This window comes from Macaca fascicularis, chromosome 13, assembly GCF_037993035.2.
Source record: "Macaca fascicularis isolate 582-1 chromosome 13, T2T-MFA8v1.1".
Lineage (NCBI taxonomy): Eukaryota > Metazoa > Chordata > Mammalia > Primates > Cercopithecidae > Macaca > Macaca fascicularis.
Genome location: NC_088387.1, coordinates 81,578,221 through 81,600,443, shown reverse-complemented (window position 1 = coordinate 81,600,443; position 22,223 = coordinate 81,578,221). Strand labels below are relative to the sequence as shown.

Below are 22,223 nucleotides of genomic sequence, written 5' to 3'. Positions count from 1 at the left end.
GCCATACTGCCCAAGCTAATTTATAGATTCAATGTCATCCCCATTAAGCTACCAATGACTTTCTCCACAGAATTGGAGAAACTACTTTAAAGTTCATATGGAACCAAAAAAGAGCCCGCATCTCCAAGACAATCCTAAGTCAGAAGAACAAAGCTGGAGGCATCACGCTACCTGACTTCAAGCTATACTACAAGGCTACAGTAACCAAAACAGCACGGTACTGCTACCAAAACAGAGATATAGACCAATGGAACAGAACAGAGCCCTCAGAAATAATACCACACATCTACAATCATCTGATAGTTGACAAACCTGACAAAAACAAGAAATGGAGAAAGGATTCCCTGTTTAATAAACGGTGCTGGGAAAACTGGCTAGCCAGAGGTAGAAAGCTGAAACTGGATCCCTTCCTTACACCTTATACAAAAATTAATTCAAGATGGATTTGAGACTTAAATGTTAGACCTAAAACCATAAAAACCCTAGAAGAAAACCTAGGCAATACCATTCAGGACATAGGCATGGGCATTTAGACTTGATGTCTAAAACACCAAAAACAATGGCAACAAAAGTAAAAATTGACAAATGAGATCTAATTAAACTAAAGGGCTTCTGCACAGCAAAAGAAACTACCATCAGAGTGAACAGGCAACCTACAGAATGGGAGAAAATTTTTGCAATCTACTCATCTGACAGGGTTAATATCCAGAACCTACAAAGAACTCAAACAAGTTTATAAGAAAAAACAAACAACACCTCAAAAGGTGGGCAAAGGATATGAACAGACACTTCTCAAAAGAAGACATTTATGCAGCCAACAGACACATGAAAAAATGCTCATCATCACTGACCATCAGATAAATGCAAATCAAAACCACAATGAGATACCATCTCACACCAGTTAGAATGGCGATCATTAAAAAGTCAGGAAACAACAGGTGCTGGAGAGGATGTGGAGAAACAGAAACATTTTTACACTGTTGGTGGGACTGTAAACTAGTTCAACCATTGTGGAAGACAGTACGGCGATTCCTCGAGGATCTAGAACTAGAAATACCATTTGACCGAGCGATCTCATTACTGGGTATATACCCAAAGGATTGTAAATCATGCTGCTATAAAGACACATGCACATGTTTGTTTATTGCGGCACTATTCACAATAGCAAAGACTTGGAACCAACCCAAATGTCCATCAGTGACAGACTGGATTAAGAAAATGTGGCACATATACACCATGGAATACTATGCAGCCATAAAAAGGGCTGAGTTCATGTCCTTTGTAGGGACATGGATGCAGCTGGAAACCATCATTCTCAGCAAACTATCACAAGAACAGAAAACCAAATACCACATGTTCTCACTCATAGGTGGGAATTGAACAATGAGAACACTCAGACACAGGAAGGGGAACATCACACACCGGGGCCTGTTGTGGGGTGGGGCGAAGGGGGAGATTTAGCATTAGGAGATATACCTAATGTAAACAATGAGTTAATGGGTACAGCACACCAACATGGCACATGTATACATATGTAACAAACCTGCACATTGTGCACATGTACTCTAGAACATAAAGTATTATAATAATAATAAAAGACATGTCAACTAAAAAAAAAAGGGGGAATACAGAAATTCCACGTGGACAGAAGAGTTTGAGTAATAGCCACGAAGCAACACGGTACAGAATCTGTTTGGCAATTGTGAAGAGTTTACTTTGGCTGAAGCCTGGGGTAATGGAAGGGAGTGGTATAAAACCAAAGTGCCCAGGTAGCAAGCTCAGCACTTTGACTTTGGGTGTGTTAAATGAAGGGGTTGTGACATTATCAAGATTGCTGTTTTCTATAAGATTTAATTTTCCTGGTTGATGAGATCTGATGATGATAGAATACTGGAGTAATCATAAAGTCACATGTTAGCAGAGACAAGTAGTCTGTTGAGTTCTCACTTGGCACTCTCTGGAAGAAAATACCTAACAGTTTTGTTTTTCCTAAAGGGACATCTTACTTTCCAAGTTAGCTACTCAATCTAATATGAAACATACTAGACAAGAAGGAAGAGAAAGAGAGATATAGTGGTGTGTAATCGCTGGTCAGAATGAAGTGCTCAGGTTTCAGATAGTCATGCTTATACGATCACTTGCATTTTAAATTCTGCCCAAAGCATTGGAAACCGGAATCATTGTAGTTACCATAAGAGATAGCATCCAGGAGTCTCTTAAATAATTCTAATAGCCTTAAATAACAGGAACATTTAATTCATGTATTGTTGGTATTGTTAAAACATTTGATAATATGCATTATGTATTTTTGTATTTCAGATTAAATGATCAAGTCATTATTGTGGATTTAGATCTAAGTGACCTGGCAGAAACCATGGAGATGATCTTGGTAAACTCACCTGAGTTTTAAATTTCCTCACAGAGTTTAATTTTGCCCTTATGTGTCATGGTAAATGAGAGGCTCTCTTGCCTCCACTTTGTTCCAAACTCATGTCCCATGATCTGCAAGAAATATTTTCTCTTTATTTGCAAGGATATTGCTCAAGCTTCTATTTATGAGCCCCTGAACAATAGAATAGACAGCCCTACTGAGACTCTTTTGCCTTTGTGTGGTACAAAGGGACCTCCCTCTAGGAGAAGACAAAAAGAATTTAAGTCTATAACTCATTTAAAAAAATCAAAACAAAGCAAACAAAACAGAAAAACCCCAGCGTTCAATTATTTCTGCTCTCTGTTGGAACTGGAGATCCTCCCTTTTAACTGAATTACCATATTCCTGAGCTCAGGAACTGCAGCTATTGTGAAATTTATAATCTGTTTATAGTACCCAACATAGTATTCTTATTCTTAAATAAGTTCCTAAATATTTGTGAAATGATATTTCCCTTAATTCATTCATATTGTGCAGTTAATGAGATTATTTGTCATTGGATATTGACTATAAAAATCAGTGCTGAAAGCCTTTACTAATTATTTATACTAATGTATCATTTAATGTTTATTCTAGCTTCCTATGCAGACAGCCTAGTTAGGTCTGATTGTGTCCATGGGCCTATCTCTATAGAACAGGCAGAGACATTCATGCTAAATAAAATACAATGAAGAAAAGTAATTTTTTTGCATGTTAGTTCTTTGTTTTGCATTTTGTTTCATTGAGTTGTAATGGAAAGAGCTTGAAGAGATGAGCTAAAAAAAGGTAGGCAATTTAAAGATATTTTGATTGGAACTGTTGGGCAAGTGAGTGGAGAGAAAATGTTGGAACACCTGAGCATTCTCTCTCAGTGGCCTAGTTGAATTCCAGGGAACATTTTGTTCTGAGGGTGATTTAAAGACACTGATAAATAAGGAGACATCCTGTTAAGTTAGTTAAAGTTAGACTGAATAAGAGAGGTTAGTTTGGTACTAATTTGGGATAGTTGGGTAGTGATGGTGAGCCCGATAAGGCAGGGTAGCTCTCAGTACTCACTCAGCCATTGGTACCAAAGGAAAATCAAAGGCTGCAAAAATGCCATGTTATTAAACATGTTTTAGGAGCTAAGCAGGTCTGGAGACTCATCACAGCCACCTGAGCCCATAAAGTATTAAACATGACATCTATGCTATTTATCAACACAGGAAAAAGTACAAATGGTTTCTTTAAAAAATGCACAGACATTACATGGAGACATATATTTTTCCAAACCAGTGCTTATCTTGAGATAGTTTAGAACTGTCAACAAACTACTTTAATGAGGCTGCTTTCTGAGGGAAAACAAGCTCAGTAAATCACTCTGTTTTTCTTTGTTTTTTTCATCCCGCATGTAAAATTTTAACCACATTTGACAGAGGAAGTGAATCTCTGGGCCAAAATACTCGACAATTTTCTTATCCACAGATAGAGGTAAATGGCAACTATAGCTCATCAGTGACAGCATTAGTCATTGTGATTTGTTTTTAACTTGTTACAGAGTGAAATAACACTGGTAAGTTCTGGAAGGTGTTTCATAGTGTTCCAAAATGTGTCATCCCTGTGCATATGCATTTGTTTCAAGGATGTAAAGAGGAAAAACTCAAAGCAATGCGTGTGTTCTGATCAAGAAATGACTGGAAAAGGCAGCTACCTGATATGGAACAGTCAAGAACTGAAGGTTTATTTGGAATGAGAGGTGTTGTCCAACTGCGAGACTGAGTGATTTAAGCTGAGAATAAATGGGAACATAATCAATAGTCACTCCAGGTAGGCAGTTACTGACAGCTGTCTTGAAAGTTTCATCTCTCTTCTCTTTTTGCCGCCATGTTTACACTGCATCCACAGATTGTGATATTGTTTATGAGGGACAGAAAAGGTCCTTCCATTTATTCTTGTTCTTAATGAAAACTTCTGCGTTGTTATGCTTTGAAATTATAATGATAAAGTGGCTCTTTGAGAATAAAAGATTCAATATATTACAATTGAGAATAAAATATTTAATATATTACAAAGCCAGCTTGTATGTTGGACAGGTAAGCATGCCTCCTGGTTAAGTATTCTTTATTACATGTTTCCTCTATGGTCAGTCATCAATGTTTATATTAGTTGTTTTCTCTTTTCCGTAGTTTTATGGTTATGGGTTAAGTCGTCGTATTCTTCCTGGTTTCTACCAATGTAGTTATTTTATTGATATAGACATTAGGAATTACTCAATAAATATGTGTTGCAGGACAAACTATAATTGCAATGTGTCATATTTGGATAATACTTTACAGTTTGCAAAGCACTTTAGCATACTTTATTTAGTTAAACCACACTGCCACACAAATGAACTGTCCAAAATGTATGCTTTTTAAGCCTCCCTATTTTATAGTCATACCTCATATGTCACACACAAATATCATAGACATAGAAAGATAGACAGACACATAACTACATAAGCAGTATTCCCTAAACTCATATTTTGTGCTTCATTTAGGATTTCTTACCAGTATAATTTTCATTTGGAAAACCTTCCCTCCTCTTTATATTACAAAAAAGACAATCTGATGATTCAGAAATAGTTTGTTTTTCTTTTTCTGTTTTGGTTCCTGTAACTAAGTAAGACACTGATGAGGCCCATCACAACATGGAGTACAACTGTAAATAAGATGAAGTTCTTGGCTTCTGGGAGATTAAAATCCACTTATTTTCTTCACCCAATCCTCCCCAACTAGCAGTCTCATTAGAGAATGCCATTTTTAAGCACTTATTTTAGAACCTTGGGAGGCAAGCTGGAGACTGGGAAGCCTTTACACTTGTTGAAACTCTTCTATGCTTAGATGTAAGGCTCTTTTTCATGTAGTTGCTTTTATAATACAAAAAGCGAGGCCAATTATTCAGAGCATAATCAGCGGGTCCAGGGTATTGAAACACTCCTCTTAACAACAATGTCAAATTACTTTATTTGTTCATGAAGCACTTAAAAAATTAGAAAGAACAGCAGGTCTTCAAGATAGAACAGAGAAAGAGTTGGCCTCGAGTGTTTTATTACCAAAAGAGGGTGTTAACATGCATAGAAATGTCAAATCTCTACTTAAAAAAAAAAAAAAAAAATCAATGAATGACATATCCAGTTGCAGCTCACTCAACCCTGATTTAACAATCATTTGAGATCTTACAAGGGAATGATTCTGAAGAATAAAATGTATTTCAGTTTCACCCGCTGAGTATTAATGCATTTGAAACATTGGAGGGAAGACGTCAAAAGAAAATAGAATATCTGTACTACCACCTACATTCTCTCAAACATAAAAATATAATGTAGTTGTATGAAAGTAAGTTCTGTAGAACACTACTTTTATTAAAATGTGTATAATCCTGTAGGCTTGAAAAGTGCAGATATTGCCATAAGATAAACTGATAATATCACTGCTTAGTATTCATACAGCATTTTTCTTTTCAGAACCCGGAAGCAATTTATGGATCTAACTCAGTCTTCATGTATAGACATTTGGCATCTTAGTCAGTGTGCTTTAACAAGTCAAGAAATCTGGAAAGTGACCAGGTCTCACCGTAGGTGAAGTTTTTAGCAATTTGGCTAACTTCAGTTTCTTATTGTGAGCCTGAAAAATAACAGGGGAATGGTCCCCAAACCTAGGGAAATGAGGCACCTGGGCAGTGTCTCCATGAAGTGTTGCTACATGTGTCTAGGACACCATTAAAAGCCCCAGCTCTGACATTCCTATACTCCATTGAATGCTCTCTGTAACAAATTAAAAGGGATGACTTTAATTGAATCACTTCATTGAAGGGTCCAGTGACTTTTACTCAGAAATGGCAGAGGGTTTGTTCCAAAATGACATCTGGTGAAGAGACTGCGTAAGACTCTCTGGCATTATAGTAATATTTTATTTAATAATATTCTATTGAAGCATTTATATTTCACATCAAGGTTTTTGTTTTAGGGATGAGATACTGTACTAAAGTACAATGGAGTTCTTATGATATTAGGCTTTATGCAAGATAAAGCACATTGTTGCCACAGGGATCAGTAAATAGTCCTGGTCTGTGACACTAGTTCCCACTGCTAAGACATGGGTGGGAGAAGGTGGTTCCCACAGACTGTTTTCTCTAGATAAAAATACAGTGCAGTTTCTATTTAAGGGCATTTTTAAAAAATTCTCAGTCATTTGACCCAAAAGGAACATACCCTATCATTTTCTGAACAATTGAGCAGTGAGCCCGCTTCTAATATTCTGAGATTATATTTGTATGCAGTATTAATTATGCTCATGCTTTGTCATGTCAATGGTGTTGTTGCAACTGCAGTTATTTTTTTTTTTTTTCTTTTGAGACAGGGTTTTCTCTGTTGCCCAGGATGGAGTGCAGTGGCAAGATCACAGCAGCCTCAACCTGCAAGTGATTCTCTCACCTCAATCTCCCAGTAGCTGGGGCTACAGACACATGCCACCATGCCTGGTTAATTAAAAAAAAAAAAAAGTAAAGACAGCATCTCACTAGGTTGCCCAGGCTTGCAGCTTTTTTTAAAAATTGTGTTTTTTTCACATGGTCTTAAGAAAGAAATTGCTTGTGAAGATTCATGCATGACAGACTCAAATTACTTTTTAACAACATACAATATATACTTAATACATTGAAGGTAACTTTAAAAAAGTTGTTTTGGTTTGCGAAGCATTACTCCAAGTGATGGTTATGAACTTGAATTCTATGAATACTGCTTTTATCATCTCTAGTAAGGAAATTCAAAGCATTACATTTCTCCTAGTGCTCATTATTAAATAATACGTCAACATAAATATAATTGGCCCTTACATTTGTAGGATGCTGTATAGTTTCCAAAGTGATTTTACCACCAATAATTTTGCCTGACTTACTTCACAAACCTGTGAAATAGGCAGGTCTAGTAATTATTTACTAGTCTCCATGTGTATGAGGAGATTAAGGATTAAAAAGGCTAAAATGCCTGCTTAAAGCCAAATAGATAATAAGTATATAATTGAGTACTAGGCCCCACAATGAAAATACTCTCTCTACTATGGTATTAGGAAAATGGCATACTACTCATGCAATTACTCTTATAAACTCTATCATTGTATCATAAAGGCTTTTGGATTTAATTCTATGACAATACCAAAGCATCATCAAAATTACTGTCTGAAATTTCTGTTGAACTAAATAGCAGTTAAGTAAAATAATCCATTGACTAGGGTTGATTATCGTCATAATCCAGTAAATGGTATTCATTTTAATAAGATTTCATACACATCAAAAAGAATTAATTTTGAGTTCATTTTAAATTCTGACCAAAGCAAGTTTTATTTTTCCACTTACAAGCTAAGTTTGCTGCTTCTATTTTTCCTCCAATCACCTCTTGTAGCTTGCCAGCCTTAGTAAGTTTATCATTGCACTCTACCTGCCTTTTTGCATTACTTTGATGAATGTAAAGGTAGCATATCCAGGTTTTTTTCAAGTATTATTATTACTCCTCATGCTGCCTTCTTTTAAGGTGTGTGTGTGTGTGTATAGTGTGTGTATATATATAGTACGTACGTGTGTGTGTGTGTGTGTGTGTGTATATATATATATATATATAATAAATCAGAGATATGGTGTTGTCCTGTTGCCTAGGCTGGAGTGCGGTGATGTGATCATAGCGCACTGCAGCCTTGAAATCCTGGGCCCAAACGATTCTCCCACCTCAGCCTCTTGAGTAACTAGGACCACAGGCATGTGCCACCATGCCCAGCTAATTTTTAATTTTTTTGTAGAGATGGGGTCTCACTATGTTGTCCAGGCTTGTTTCAAAGTCCTGGCTTAAAAGTGATCCCCTCTCTTGGCTTCCCAAAGTGTTGGGATTACAAGAGTGAGTCACCATGACTGGCTGGTATACTCTCTGTATAGAATACTCATTGGACTGTTTCCAATTTTATATAAGTATAATTTATTAAGGAATCAGTTCTAAATACAAGCATGTTGATCAACTCTGCTTCAGGAGTTCTAAAGTTTTCCCTTTGTTAAATACCATTCTTCATCATGCAGGGTCTTTCCTCTTTTAATATCATTGATAAAAGCTGTCACTTGACTTAAAAAGAAGCTCGTTTTTCTCACTGTCCTCCTGTGAGAAACTTCTGTCTGGTACCACTATTCACATCTCTAGAATTAAACGTTCCGTGTCTCTACTCAGCTTCTTTATTTTCTTACCCTTTAGTCCTATAAACCACCCTATGACTTTCCACAATTTTTATTTTCTGCTTAGAGTCTGCTTCTCATGCTGCAGCCAAAGAACACTGCTTGCTACAGAAGAATAAAAAATAAATAAATAAATAAATAAATAAATAAGTGTTATAATTGGTTGGTACTGTTAACTCATTTGACTCATGCCTTAAAATAACCAAACATTTTTAACATTTTTGTCATCAAGCATTGTTTATTACAACATTATTATATTTTCTTCAAATTGCCGCACATTGTTTACTGAGATATACATTTTGCTTGATTCCACATATTTTTCCTGGGTTGTGTTTATCCCCCCTTTTTCTGGCCAAATGAATTACATGCATTTAAAAAGCTTCCTATGATCTATATTTGTACCAGTGGTTCGCAAACCACATCAGACTCACCTAGGTTTGGGACTCACTCATTTAAATAACACATCACTCACCACCAGGCTTATTTATGACAGAAAGTGAAGTGCTGGTTGCCTAGGTAATTTCTCTAGATCAAAGACAAAAGTCATTTAGCCTTTTCTCCAGTCTAGAAATCTGTTTGCTCTGCTAATTGAACTACCCTAATAAAATCAATAATGTCCCTTATCTTCAGTGGGGTAGGAAAGAAATCCATTCCGAAGTGGCAGAGAAGCTGCTTTTTCCTCCTGCATGCTGCCTGCTAGTGTGGATCTTGGCATAACAGACACTACTTGACAAAAGGTAAGTGTACCAAAGTAAAAACCATACTCTTGGTGAGTTCATTCATTCCTAATAAAGACTTAGGTCTCTTTTCCTGCAACTATTGTCACTAAGTGAGTGTGAAGAGGTGCCTTCTTATTTTTGGACATCATGGGAGGTGGGATTAGTGAGCAAGAGGTGAGAATGGGTGACTATCACCACTCTTGTCGCTAAGGGCTAGATTGGTTCATCTCTGCCTCTTCTGTGCATGTAAATAAACGCAGTTCCCTGGGAGCCTATGTTAGGTTCAGGGCCAAAAAATTAACATACCACAACTATATATACTCTTTATTAATTTTATTTATATATATGTGTGTGTATATATATATATCCTTTTTTATTTCTTAACATGTTAAAGGAAAGAGGATGAGAACTTACGGGAAAATAATTAAGTTGAAATGTCCTTATTTTATCTAATTCAGCCTGCTCCTATTCCTCTGTTCCCTTATCAGTAATTATCGTAACCACTTACACAATCACTCAGGTTTGGAACCAACCTATTCAACTGGTCTCTGGGCCTTCTGCCTGGAGGTCTTCCTTGCTCCCTTTCACATTGCATCCAATGTGGTCTTTACTAAGCTTGCATCTGATTTTATCTTTCCTCTGGTTTAAATCATTCAGCCGCTTCCCACAGATTCATGGTTATGGTCAGATTCCTGAGCAAAGTATGCAAACCCCTTCAAGATCTGGCATTGCCTGCTTCTCGGGGTTTATCTTCCATCCCTGTGCCATAAGCACCTTCCTCTCCACTCATATCAAAATGTTTGCCTCTTCCAGAACTTGTTGGAGTCTTTAATGTTCTAATACTATCATACATTTCTGAAAGAAGCATTCTGAAAGAAGAAAGGGTGCAACATTCCTTAAATATATTTGACTTTGGAACATTTTACAGTAGATGTTGTATGAGAAACACACTTAGGTAAATGGCACTTAACATATTATGGTATATATTGTAATGTATATCATGCCATTAAGCATCTTTCATTATTTATTTTAATTTATTTTTTGAGATGGGATCTTACTCTCTCACCCAGGTTGGAGTGCCATGGTGCAATCTTGGCCCACTGCAGCCTCTGCCTCCTGGGTTCAAGCAATTCTCCTACCTCAGCCTCCTGAGTAGCTGGGATTACAGAGGCCCACCACTACGCCTGGCTAATTTTTGCATTTTTAGTAGAAACAGTGTTTCACCATGTTGGCCAGGGAACTCTTGACCTCAGGTGTTTAACCCAGTATTTCCCAAATTTTTTTGACTACATTTCTTTTTCTTCATGGAATACTTATTAAAATCTTGCAAAACTAGAGTTCACATAACATAAAGAAAATCTTATTGGCTAGGCATGGTGGCTGATGCTTGTAATTTGAGCACTTTGGGAGGCTGAGGTGGGAGTATGGCTTGAGACCAGGAGTTCAAAAGCAGCCTAGGCAACATAGCAAGATCCCACCTAGATATATATTTTTTAAATTAGTGGGGCATGGTGGTGTGCACTTGTAGCCCCCGCTGCTCAGAAGACTGAGGTGGGAGGATCGGAAGGCTGAGGTGGGAGGATCGCTTGAGCCAGGAGGTTGAGGCTCCAGTGAGCTGTGATCATGACATTGCATTTCAGCATGGGAGACAGAGAGAGAAACTGACTCAAAAAAAAAAAAAAAAAAAAGAATACTCCAGGCTGGGCGCGGTGGCTCATGCCTGTAATCCCAACACTTTGGGAGGCTGAGGCCAGTGGATCACGAGGCTAGAAGTTTAAAACCAGCCTGGTCAACATAGTGAAACCCCGTCACTACTAAAAATACAAAAAACTAGCCATGCATGGTGGTGGGTACCTGTAATCCCAGCTACTCTGGAGGCAGAAGCAGGAGCATTGCTTGAATCAGAGAGGCAGAGGTTGCAGTCAGCGGAGATCGTGCTGCTGCACTACAACCTGGGTGACAGTGTGAGACTCTGTCTTAAAAAAAAAAAAAAAAAAAGAATGCCCCATCTCACACTGTAAGATCTATCGTATACAAGACAGCTATCTGTTTTGTCTTGTCATTTAAACTTTTTTTAAATTTAAATTTTAATTTATTTTATTATTTGAGATGAGGTCTCACTCTGTTGCCCAGGCTGGAGTACAGTGGTGTGACCTCGGCTCACTGCAACCTCCACCTCCTGGTCTCGGGCAATCCTCCCACCTCAGCCTTCCGAGTGGCTAGTACTATAAGTGCTTGCCACGATATCTGGCTGATATTTTTGTATTTTTGGTGGACACAGGGTTTCACCATGTTGCCCAAGCTGGTCTTGAGTTCCTGAGCTCAAGTGACCCACCTGCCTCGGACTCCCAGAGTGTTGGGATTGCAGGCATGAGCCACCGTACCCAGCCTAAACTTTTTAAATACATTCATTCACATAAAGTGGCTCACACAGAAAAGTATTCATGTTCTTTCAAAACCATCAGGAACATCAGCTTTTATTGGAATGAACAGAAAATAGAAACTGATTGCTATTCTTTGAAAAGAGGACTCTTTTGTATACATACCATAGCCCCTGTTAGCTATTCAGTAAAAGCCTTTGAGGTTTCTGCAGTAAATCAAAGTGATTACAAAAAAAAAAAAGTTTGCTTCTGTCCTCAACACCTCCATAGGTGTCATTTTTTCTACTTAAAATCATATTTTTTTTCTCCACCCAGTTAATTTTCATCCTTCAAGGTCTTTAAAACGAATGTTCCCAAACTTTTAATGATAAAGATTTTTTTTTTTTTTTATCAGTACATCCAAAGCATCCTCAGCAAATATCCTAGCACCTGTCATACAGGATTACATTTGCTGGGGCATGACTCTGTGTCTCTCACCAGATAAAAACTCTGTGAGGTGAAGGACTGTGTTATTTTGACTGTATATCTTCCAGAACCTACAAGTGGGCATGGGATGTAGAAAATTTAAATTAAATAAGGAATTGTATGAGTCAATAAAACAAGTAGGTAAATAATGCAAATAAATATCTGAGGTTTCTGGGAAGGGAGACTTACAAAGCACACCTTCTTAAGAACAGTTGCTCATGGCTAAATAGCTCCTTTTACAATCTCACCACCAATCTTTCCATTCTGTGGAAACCACACTTTTCAGGTCCAGCCTGCTCTCCCAAGTACTCTAGGTGAGGCTTATCTCCCTCCATAATAAACACCCATTGGATATAATGTAGTATTGCCTAACCAAGCTATCTCATTTCCACAAACCAATTAGCTCAACATTTCAATTTCTTCTGATGTTTTTCCCAAGTAATTAGAAAATTCCATTAGTGTTCTTATAGCTAAACATAGAACTTATCAATATTACTTCTTTAATCTATAGGCAGCTCCATTGCTTCATTAGACTAGATATACAGAAGAAAGACTAAGAGCAGCAGAATCAGAGACTTGAGTGTAAACCCTGGTTTTTCCACTTCCTATCTGTGCCATGTAGGGTGTGTTACTTGTGTAATGTTTCTCTTTAAGCCACAGGTGCTCTTCCAGACAGTTGTGCATTACAATATCATCTATGTGTTGTTTTTATAGTACGAGAGAGGGAGATCTATAAAGTTTCTAATCTCCCCCAACAAAGAGTAACTTATCTGTAGATAGTAGATCAATAGTAATTATGTGTATTAATATGAATAATCTTTCAATTGATATTGGATATACCAAATTTCATTTGGTTTCATACTCCTAGATCATAGAGTTTTTGTAACTGCCTGAAGGGTTTACCTTGCCTGCTGCCTAGACAGAACTGATTTATCCAAGACAGGGGAATTGCAATGGAGAAAGAGTAATTCATGCAGAGCCAACTGTGTGGGACACCAGAGTTTTATTATTACTCAAATCAGTCTCCCTGAGCATTTGGGGATCAGAATTTTTAAAGATAATTTGGCAGGTAGGGGCTTGGGAAGTGGGGAGTGCTGATTGGTCAGGTTGGAGATGGAATCATAGGGGATTGAAGTTAGGTTTTCTTAATGTCTTCTGTTTTGGGTCAGATTACTGGTCTGGGTGGTGTGAGCTGATCCATGGAGTGCAGGGTCTGCAAAATATCTCAAGCATTCATCTTAGGTTTTACAATAGTGGTGTTATCTCCAGGAGCAATTTAAGGAGGTTCAGACTCTTGGAACCAGAGGCTGCATGACCCCTAAATTGTAATTTTTAATCTTGTAGCTAATTTGTTAGTCCTGCAAAGGCAGACTTCACCTCAGATAAGAAGGGGGTCTTTTTGGGAAACGGCTGTTATCAATTTTGTTTCAGAGTCAAACCATGAACTGAATTCCTTCCCAAAGTTAGTTCGGCCTATGCCCAGGAATGAGCAAGGACAGCTTAAAGGTTAGAAGCAAGATAGAGTCAGTTAGGTCTGATTTCTTTCTGTCTTAATTTCCTCAGTTATAATTTTGCAAAGGTGGTTTCATTTTCAATAGAGTATATGAGACGTGAATCTCTGAGTTGTAGTGATAGAAAGGTATCTTATTACAGTTAAAATAGCATTACATAAACTTACGTTAATATTGAGGTCACTTAAGTTTTTGACTGGAAAGGTTCTTATTGCTCTTCAAATACAGATGTGGACATAAATGTGAAAGATGACAAAAGATTCCGGCCTGAGCCTCTGGCAAGATTGTCTTTCCCTTTGCTCAGTTCCTTCATCCTTTCTTGCCATTATTTCCATGGTTCTGTAATCCCCTGTCTCAGCACTCCATGTTCTTATTTTTGTTCATATCTGGCCCACATTATTATTCATTAGACTCACTTCTTTGTCCACTAAATTCAATATCTCATGGTTTTCTTGAAGAGTTAGTTGTATAAATCTTTTCTTTCTTTCTCATTATTCCCCATATGCCTCCCTAGATCCATCCTTCCTTTTCCTATACTTTGCTCAGTCGCCTGGAAGACTGACCTCAAAAGCAAAATCACCTGAAAGCCAGTTGGCTTTCAAATGTGCTCAGCCAATGAGAGGCTGGAAAGAAATCGACAGCTGGGAAAAGAAGAAGATCGGTGTACAAGAGGAAGATTGGTGTACAAGAGGAAGATTGGTGTACCTCCCACTCACATCTCATTACCTGCCATGGTCCTAGTAGTGACTGTTCTTATTATGGCCACAATTACTCTTGGACAGGCCCGGATCCACAGCTCCATCCCTCAACTAGGCTTCATGAACACTGTTCTCTGCCCTTATCTCTTTCTGTGTACGGGTGATAAAGGTTTCCTGACATCAGAGTTCCTGAGTGCCTCATATATTGTTAGTCCCTGAACTTTGTTGGTTCCTGAACCTTGCCCCAACATCAATAAAAAGTTCCTTGATTAAATACGTTTCAGTTGAATCTTTCCTGCTGGGACCTGTCCAATTCGACTTTAGTATACCTTTCGTGCCAAGAAAATGATATTTTCCTGCCAGGATTTGGCTGAAAGGGCTCACAGTGGGCGAGGGGATGAGATTACTTATTAAGTGATAAAATGGAGATCTACAGAGGTTAACTTGCCTAAGATCACATGGTTGGTCAACTCATGGTCAATTCATTAAAATATTTATTAAAACATAGAATCAGTCAGGCAGTGGAAATAAGAGACACATAAAACACTCATGTGCCCTTAATAATTTATATTCTAGGCCAGGTGTGGTGGCTCACACCTGTAATCCCAGCACTTTGGGAGATCGAGGCTGGTGGATCACCTGAGGCTGGGAGTTCAAGACAAGCCTAACCCACATGGAGAAACCCTGTCTCTACTAAAAACACAAAATTAGCTGGGCGTGGTGGCACATACCTGTAATCCCAGCTACTCAGGAGGCTGAGGCAGGAGAATCACTTGAACCCAGGAGGCAGAGGTTGCGGTGAGCCGAAATCGCACCATTGCACTCAGCCTGGGCAACAAGACCGAAACTCCATCTCAAAAAAAAAAAAAAAAAAAAAAAAAAAAAAAAAAAAAAAGAAGAAAGAAAAGAAAGAAAGAAAGAGAAAAGAAAGAAAGAAAATTATATTGTAGTATAGGAGAAAGGTGTATAACCAATATTTAAAATGTAGCAATAGTAAATACTCAATGCTAAGGGAACCCTGAATTTAACCTAGGCATTGTGGATGAAACCATGAGAGAGATGGGGAAAAACATGATTATCTGAGTAGAATGAAAAGCATATGTTCAATCTGTCCTCCCTCAACATTTTTCTTACTTCCACTCTAATGTGTAAAGTCTAACCCAATCACCAGCTGTTTTCTTCCAGGCTGCTTGCAATAGTCTCCTGTAAAGTAGTATATCATCTGTGCTTTTCATCATCTAATCCATTCTCTACACTGGGGTCAGAATGATCTTTTAAAATGCAAATCTGAGACAATTCTCTGCTTACAACTATTTTTTCACTCCCAATTTTCCCTAGGATAAAGAAAAAAATGGCTAACAAGTTCTTACATAGACTGCCCACTTCGTGAACTTTATCTCTAGCTACTGACTTTCTCTTTTTTTATGTTAACTTATATAATCTACTTTTACTTCATTGAAAAGTTATTCTTCTTTGACTCCAAGACCTTTGCACATTCTATTCTCTGTCTTTAACGTTCCTCTGAACCACCTGTCATTTATGTTGGTGATTTATACCCATACTTTAAGCATTAGCTCAAAAATGACTTCCTTGAGAATGCTTCCCATGAAAATTCCTAGACCAAATGACTTCCCTGTTATATGCTCTCATGACACCCTATAGTTACTCTTTATAGTATTTATCTCAATTCCAATGAAGTTAAATGTGTTTGTTGTTCTTACGTTTTTCACTTCTTGAGAACTGGCATGATTTCCATCTCTTCACTACTTTAGCCTCAATGTTAGATCCAGTGCTGTATAGGTGGTAAGAGCTCAGTAAATAATTTTTGAAAGAATGTGCGAATATAAGAAAACTCAGACTCTGAGAAATCATTTTGCATTAGGGGAAAGTGCAAGTCATTCTGAGCGATGAAACTGTGGCGGGAGAAGACTGTAAAGGGCAAGTCTTGAAACGGCCTTAAATGCACCATAGGAAATTTAGACTTTTCTCTGTTGTGATAAACAGTCATTATCATGATCATTATTATTACTTTTAACAAACTTATTAAGATTTATTGACTGGATGAAGAATGAGTTGATGCAGAAAGAAACTGTAATCAGAAGAGCAATTAAAATAAAATGAAATGATCTAGAAGTCAACATTAAGAGCATGCACTAAAGTAGTGCTTCTCAAATTTGGTGCCTATCTTAATCACTGGTTGAGGTCACAAAGCCCACAGAGGCCCAGCCTTCTCAAAGTAGGATAAAGCCTGAGGTTTTTTACTTTTATCAAGTTCCTCAAGAAATTCTGAAACCCATACAAGTTTGAGGACCTCTGAAGTAAAGTTAAGACAGTGAGATATACTCTTGATCTGGCTCAATGATAAAAAGTAGAAGAGCACAACAGAGGCGTATATTTTAACTATTAGGTTATTAGCTAATGTGGAGAGGTATAACTAGCCCTACAGCTTTATGACTGGCATGAAACTCACTTGTATTCTCCCCAGATTCTGTGTCTGGACTCTGCAAAATCTATCTCAGTTTGCCACTGAAAGTTAAAGTCAGGCCGGGCGCGGTGGCTCACGCCTGTAATCCCAGCACTTTGGGAGGCCGAGGCGGGCGGATTATAAAGTCAGGAGATTGAGGCCATCCTGGCCAACAGGGTGAAACTCCGTCTCTACTAAAAATACAAAAAATTAGCCGGGCATGGTGGCGGGCGCCTGTAGTCCCAGTTATTCGGGAGGCTGAGTCAGGAGGACGGTGTGAACCTGGGAGGCGGAGCTTGCAGTGAGCGGAGATAGCGCCACTGCACTCCAGCCTGGGCGACAGAGAGAGACTCCGTCTCAAAAAAAAAAAAAAAAAAAAAAAAAAGCTAAAGCCAGAATTCCTCCTGACATGATATGTAACAGATTATAAAGGATTATAAAAGAACTTAGATATTCTAATTCCCAGTCTGTCTATGATAAGGTCTTAAAAATCACAAGTGAAAAATTTATGACATTTTAGAATATATATATATATATATATTTAGAATATTATATATATTCTAAAATATTTAGAATATCTATGTGTATATATTTAGCATAAATATCTATGTGTATATATTTATATGTGTTGTATGTGTGTATGTATGTGTGTGTGTATATATATACACATATATATACATATATATATTTCTACATGCATTATTGCTGCATTGTCAACTTGATGTATCCGTAAAAGAACACATGTGAAATTCACTGTGGTGTTTTTGAGTTTGCTAGGGTAATATTTGCCTATTTCTTGCCAAATGTATTGTGATTCATGGAAGTTTAGCATTGCATCCAAACTCTGGATAATGTTAAATCTTGTGAACGTCTCAACTGTGAAAGTGTTTACTTATTAACTGAATTTTAAAAGGTACCACACACATGCTAGCATGGTGCTAATATTTGCTGATCTTTGGTACTACTGAAATTTTGTTAATGTGCATTGCAGATTTAATATTAGTTTGACATCTGTTTGATGTCTGGTGAATGGTAACATTCCTTGCCATTTGGACTTTAATAGAAAATATAACATTGGGCAATTTTCAGGAGCAGGAATCAGAAAAGATCCAAATAATGCAGTGGCTCATTGTGTTACTATTCCTTAGTTTAATACTGCCACAGAATATAATATATTCTAAATTTTTGAAATGTAAAGAAAATATTTCTTCATTTGTTGCAAATGAGAGATAACCTGTGATAGCAGATATGACTTCAGTTCTGATTCAAATGCTGCTAACCAACTCTGGGACCTTGGGCTAAGTACTTAACCTTATTTGACTGTCAGTTTTTTCACCTTTAAAATGATGGGATGACTAGCCTCTAAATATTACCACTTGTTCTATCATTCTGTGATTCCAGGTTCTACGGACTGAACATCGCAATAGATGTTAATAAAAATATGATTTAATTTGAGAACATCTGTTATAATCTGTAACATATTCTGCCAAGTCCTTGACCTTAATTTTACTATAGACATCAGAGACTCTACCCTGCATTTTACCAAAGGAACATAAATTATGCTTGTGTCTAGAGTAGTGTCAAGCTGACTGAAAGATATGCCATATTTGTTAATATTATCATTAAATGATTTCTTAAGGTTTTATATACCACCAATGATATAGTTCAGTGCTATTTTAGCATTAGAAATTACATAAGCATCCTTTTTGCATTTTTATTTTTATACTTATTGCAAAATACAAGTGTTCTTGTTAAAGGCATTAGACTTTCTCAAAATAAATGTGGATTCAAAAATAATTCTGTAATATATATATTAACATATTAATTGATTAAATATGCTGCTCTTTCATTTCCCCTAATAAATATTTCCTTACTAATAACAGTAACTATTTCCATCATTTATCTAAAATTTGCTTTGTTGGATTAAACATTTTATTTTTATAATTTCTTACCTACAATAAAAGAGTTTGGGCTATAAAAATAATAACGTTTCCCCAATTTTAATTTACTAGAATGGAGATACGTATACATCTCCTTGGTTTATAGTAAACCTGTGAAGAAATATATACATATTTCCATATATGATATAGAATTCTATATATCATATTATATAGAATTTTTGCAATCTATGATTTTACTATTTGTGAAGAATATAGATTTTCAAAAGCAAAAGTGTATCCCTCTATGGTTAATTATTAAGCAAAGGCAAATCTTTGACTTCAAAAGGAAGAATGGATAATAAACACGTAATTCATTAGACTCAGCACACTTCAGTGCTTTGTCTTTCTGAGTCTAAGTTTCCCAATACGTAGATGCTGGTGGGGAAAGGGCAGGGTAGTGATCACCTTGAGAGATATAGTGGATTATCTGAGATAACAGCAGAACAGCTCTTGCCCCATAGTTATCGGTTAGTGGACAATAACCACTATTTAATGATTAATTTAATATGCAGCTACAAAGAAGAAGATTCCCTGGGCTCATGCTGTTTTATGACTGTACGTTAGGAACATACACTTATTTTATGTTGTCTCAGGCTCTTTCCTTTAGTCAGACAAATGTCAATAAGCACATTGGGCTTCTTACTGCTGTCTTCCTGATCCTGTATTGTTGGTCAGAATTGGCCAGATATTTACAGAATTTGAGGTTCAAGTGTTGATTTTTTTTCTCCCAATATAATTTAGTATTTTAAAATTAGCTTTTTCATTGTAGCCTTTTAAATAGCCTTGTCCCTGATTTTCCCTAGAATCCATTGATTATTCCATAAAGAAAAATTCAGTATCATCAAGTATGTATCCTTATGAGAAATAAATAATTTTAATATTTTGCAAAAGAAATTCTAGAAAGTATAGTGGGAGTATGCATTAACTTCCTCTGATTGTTTTACCCCCCTATACCATGATCTTCTCTGGTCCCTTTATCCCAGTTTACTTCTAGTCCCAGCCTGTTTGTGCTGGGTGCCTTGCTTGTCTACTTGGGGTCTTCTGCTCCCACAGAGCTGCCTGTGGTGTTTGTGCTTGAGAAGTCCAGGTACCTCATGGAAAGGAGTGGAGAAAAGGGACAGAGAGAAGAGAAAAAAAATTCAATTTTCACTGTGCTTTGCAAAAGTACAAAATGTCCTTTTAAAGATAGCCTCTTATATATACTCACTATATTCGTTTGTGGACTGGCTAGGACAGGACTTACCATCTCCTTGGAAAAGACATTGGGACTTATAAGGGTTAAATAACTTGCTCAAGGTCATGCAATTTGGAAACATTCCAATCCAGTTAAAGCCTATATCTTCCAAATGAGCTCCAGGATTCTTTCCATTAGTTCATTCCAACATCTCTATTCTGGGACTATTATCGGTAGTGCCTGAACTTGTCTTTGGGAATTCCCGTCATTCATGCAAGGGTTTCATGAAGTACTTTGATTATGAAAAAAGGAGAAATCTTAAAACTTTACTATGATGACAACTAAGAATGTTAACAGCTAATATATTAAAATAAGATGTAAAGCTTTAGCGAAGATACGTATCCCCTCACTGTATCTTCTCAAAAGCAGAGTGATTAACACTGTCAGAAGCTTCCCCCATAGCAGACATGAGAAGAATAGTAGGAGTAGGTAGTTATGTTTCTGCCAGAATAGGCAAATTTTCTTCTGTGAATTCAGGAGAAAAGGATGAGATTGCTATGAGATCAATATTGGCTTATTTCATTTGATACAAACAGCATAGTATCTACCAGTGGTAGGGAGCAGGGTAGTACAATGCCTTGAACATGTGCTCAGAACAATTAAATAAACTGTTTTTATGTTGTCAGGTGAATGAGATCAAAGCATTCAGAAAATGCCCCTGGATTTCAAGAAAATCAATATTTCATAAATATTGTTTATAGTTCATAATAGTTCAGATTAGTTGTTTTAGCAATAAATAAGCCAGCAGCATATTTTTTGAATTTTTTTCTTTTGTAGAGATGGTTCTAAGCCCCACATCACATTATGATCATTTAGAAATTTAAAAAAGTGAAATAAAACAGCAAATCCTATTTCAGACCAATTAAACCCCTCTCTGAGGGAGGCGCCTGGATATATATTTTTTAAGGCTCCCTAGGTGATTTGAGCCCGTGGCACAGTTGAGAAACAGTGGTTTGTAACATCAATGGTCTTGGGGAACCTACCAAGAAAGCTTCTTTTGGTCATGAAGTTTTTATGTGCATCTACTTCAGGGTCAGTGATAATGCGCCCTTTCTTCTTTTTCACGGTAGCTCTATTCATAATCCCTCAGTTTTCTGAAGGGGATCTAAGGTAGACACACCAGCCTGCAGTGTGCCTTGCAATGGTAAGTGAAATGTAAGAAGAGTAACGTGAGAGCTGATTCAGGGTCCAAGTCCTGTACAGGCTTCTTATTGCTTGATGAGAAGTTACTATGACTGTTTCTTGCTTTTTCCTTGTCTTGTTCCATCATTTTCTTTATCCTTTTTCTCATTTCCCATCTTATTTATTTCTTTGGGTTTCTCAGTTTTGTGTGTGTGTGTGTGTGTGTGTGTGTGTCCACTTTCTTTTTTGGAGAAAATATACTTGCTTGAGGATAAGGAAGGGAGTCTAAAACCAATGCTAATGGGCATCCATTGTAATACCTGCTGATTCTACCATGTTCACTTTAATTTTTGGTTCAATAATCATTTTTCAAATGGCTTAGATATTTGTATGATTCCCAGCTGTTCTAGATGATCACATCACAACTTAGCTTTTGCTTTAAATGTCAAACATGAGGGATACTTGCAAAGTATTAATTGGTTAAATTTACTGGTTTTCAATAACTATTAATTCATTATCATTTTTTGTTATGGATAGTTAATCTACCATATTCTCAGTGAAGACCATATCCTATTAATTAATTTAGCTTTCTAAAAACATGATTGATCTGGAATTCCAGGGAAGAAAAAGTTAGAGATGTCTGATCATTTCAAAAGCCTTTCTTCCGTCTCCATTGTCCAAAACCAAAGCTATATTGGAGAACAAATTGTACAGTAAATGTTTACATGTTTTCCTTATGATCTAACATGTATTAATTTAAAACTCATGCACAAACATTATGCACTACAGATGATTAAAAATAAAGAGCCTAGAGAATAATGTGTGATCTTGCTTTCTTTAATGTATGTATTTGTGTCAATACCAGTGACTGAGTGGTATACAATTTCATTTTTCTTTAGTTCCACAGTAAACTCAAGATCATTTCTGGATGCTTCTCAGCTTTTCTAGCTCATGTTGAGCTATAGGTGGGGAGGGTAGAATGTTTCTGCTTCAACAGAAATTTTTCCCAATCCACACTGAATGAAATATCCATGTGTCTCATAGTTCA

At 36.9% G+C, this 22,223-nt stretch overlaps 1 long non-coding RNA gene across 9 annotated transcripts in view; it reads left to right on the top strand.

Moving 5' to 3' along the window:
- LOC102125250 (uncharacterized) overlaps positions 1–21,201 on the top strand; it is a 43,093-nt gene extending 21,892 nt beyond the window's left edge. For 2 of the 9 annotated variants that reach the window (XR_012422462.1, XR_006691726.2), the window contains 5 exons: positions 2,320–2,389; positions 4,032–4,216; positions 5,895–6,004; positions 9,272–9,378; positions 14,232–14,689. This is a non-coding gene — a long non-coding RNA (uncharacterized lncRNA). Of the gene's footprint in view, positions 1–2,319; positions 2,390–3,825; positions 3,881–4,031; positions 4,217–5,894; positions 6,009–6,789; positions 8,801–9,271; positions 9,379–14,231; positions 14,690–21,123 lie in introns of those variants that run through there. The other 7 variants (XR_012422460.1, XR_012422461.1, XR_012422459.1 and 4 more) reach the window with 7 other exon arrangements.
- The last annotated feature ends 1,022 nt before the right edge of the window (positions 21,202–22,223 follow it).